Source organism: Triticum urartu, chromosome 2 (assembly GCF_003073215.2).
Source record: "Triticum urartu cultivar G1812 chromosome 2, Tu2.1, whole genome shotgun sequence".
NCBI lineage: Eukaryota > Viridiplantae > Streptophyta > Magnoliopsida > Poales > Poaceae > Triticum > Triticum urartu.
In genome coordinates, this window is record NC_053023.1 from 21,905,210 (window position 1) to 21,908,002 (window position 2,793).

At 49.8% G+C, this 2,793-nt stretch overlaps 1 pseudogene; it reads left to right on the forward strand.

Moving 5' to 3' along the window:
• Positions 1-313: 313 nt before the first annotated feature.
• LOC125534800 overlaps positions 314-2,793 on the forward strand; it is a 19,210-nt pseudogene continuing 16,730 nt past the window's right edge.

The following is a 2,793-nucleotide window of genomic DNA, read 5'->3' on the forward strand; positions in this document are numbered from 1 at the left end:
TGTACACACACCAAGTCCATCCACTGGTGTTCCATATATGGTCAGCTCCAGCACTCCTACAACAAGGAAGTCGTGCCTAGCCCCTAGCAGCCAAAAGAAAGGGGGAACACCCACATCAGCGCAAATCAGGGAAGCTCATGCAACACAGTTGGCAATGGCTACAATCAGGGAGAAGCTACGATTGGGGCCACTTGCGCAACAGCAAGCAATGCAACAGGCACAAGTTGGCTCATCAAACCCTGGCTTCACACCATCAAGCTAGACCAACCACCCAGTCGGAGCAACACAAGGTTGTCCATCTTTCGACCTTAACATGAGTTTTCATGAAGATGAGGGCACCAACAGAGGCCAATCCATAGAACTGAAGCCACGCAACCTAGATGCATGTATGTCAGAAAGCAGAGATGAATGGGGATTGGACCCGGAGGAGCTACAAAAAGTGTGCTATGAGGCTGAAAAGGCATTTGCATTGAAGAAAGAAAAGGAGAGGCTAGAGATGGAGGAGAGGCTAAGAAATGGAAGGCAAATCAACGATCAAAATTCAAAAGCACCAGTCATAGCAACCACAACCGTAGAAAATGTCGCTAGCTCGTCAAGGACTCCAGCAGCGGTTGGGCACAAGCGGAGAGTTGTAAGGGCACCAACACAACTCAGGTCGCCATACATACGCCTGGAGAACACGGATCCATTCTACTGCTCAAAGCAAGTTCGCGACATCTACGATGCTGTGTGACAGTATAGTGTGACCCACACAAGGCAAGCCGACAATAGGTAAGGAAATCAAATATTTCTTAGGTCTGGTTTTTGGGCTTTCTTTATTAATTGCTTCGTTTCAATACATGAGACTAACATCTTTTTTCTGTTTCTATTTCTATGTGCCAAATTTCAAAACAGCAAGCCTATCATAAACTATGACGCGCTCTACATCAGCTGCAATGAACTTGCACAATCAATGGCACCTGGACAGAAGATGGACAGCATGCTGGCCGAGATGGAAATCATTGCATTGAGGGAAGCAGGGTTGAGGCCAAAGAAGAGATTAATGCCACTACGAGTAGCTGTAAGAATTCCCCCCTTTATCCCTTTTTTATCTTCTTTTAGTTTTTTATCATAGAAGCACAACAACTAATATGTTACCACTTCTCTTTTTTTACATCACCATCCGTTGCTAGACATTCTTCCCGAACAATAGTTTCGCAAGGAACGACATAGACAAACATTTTGACAACAAAACCAGGAGGCTAAGCAGATGTGAATCAGTAAGAAAAAAAATGACAATGCAGTTTTCTTCATGCTTCCCTCTATCGTTTTTTTGTCCCATCTCAACCCACTCTCTCATCAAGCAGGTATCATGTCCTACACTCGAGATTCTGGACAAGGAGAATCCAAAGGAGACAGGGCATTATTGGCTAATGGTGCTGAACATCAGGGACATGCGATTTGAGGTACTGGACTCGGCAAGGACGTTCAAGGACAAGGCATTAGTAGAAACTGCGAACAAAATCATGAAGGGCATCAAAATAAACTGGGAGAGGCACTACAGCAAGTCAAGTGTGCAGATTGCAGATTGGAAACTCCATGAAATCAAGTGCCCAAAGCAGGATAACAGGCAAGGGCCCCCCTATCCCGTATTTTTATTTTGTTTTTTCCGCATTTTTTCTTTTTCGTTTTATCATTTTTTTCTTATCCGAGCCTAATACAAATCGACCACCCAACCAAAAATTGCCTACCTAGACGGCCTAGTGCCGCCTCACCAGTCAAACCAAGTAGTCTAAAAAACCCTCAACCACCCTCCCAAAGTCGCCAAACACGGGAGGTGGGGCGCACATCGCCTACCTAGGTGGCTAGCATCGCCTCACGGGTCGAACCAAGTCGCCTAAAAACCCTCGACCACCCACACAAAGTCGCCTAACATGGGAGCTGGGGCACACATCGCTTACCTCGGAGGCCTAACGTCGCCTCACCGGTCAGACCAAGTTGCCTAAACACCCTCGACCACCCACACAAAGTCGCCTAACATGGGAGGTGGGGCGCGCATCGCCTACCTAGGTGGCTAGCGTCGCCTAAAGGGTCGAACCAAGTCGCCTAAAAACCCTCGAGCCACCCACACAAGGTTGCCCAACACGGGAGCTGGGCGCACATCGCCTACCTAGGAGGCCTAGCGTCGCCTCACCGGTTAAACCAAGTTGCCTAAACACCCTCGACCACCCACACAAGTCGCCTAACATGAGAGGTAGGGTGCACATTGCCTACCTCGGCGGCCTAGCGTCGCCTCACCGGTCGAACCAAGTCGCCTAAAAACCCTCGACCACCCAAACAAAACCGCCTAACACGGGAGGTGGGGCCGCACATCACCTACCTAGGTGGCTAGGATCGCCTCACCAGTCGAACCAAGTCGCCTAAAAACCCTCGACCACCCAAATCAAAGTCGCCTAACACGGGAGGTGGGGCCGCACATCGCCTACCTAGGTGGCTAGGATCACCTCACCGGTCGAACCAAGTCGCCTAAAAACCATTGAGCACCCAAAACAAAGTCGCCTAACACGGGAGGTGGGGCCGCACATCGCCTACCTAGGTGGCTAACATCGCCTCACCGGTCGAACCAAGTCGCCTAAAAACCATTGAGCACCCAAAACAAAGTCGCCAAACACGGGAGGTGGGGCCGCACATCGCCTACCTAGGTGGCTAGGATCGCCTCACCGGTTGAACCAAGTCGCCTAAAAACCCTCGACCACCCAAAACAAAGTCGCCTAAAACGGGAGGTGGGGTCGCACATCGCCTACCTAGGTGGCT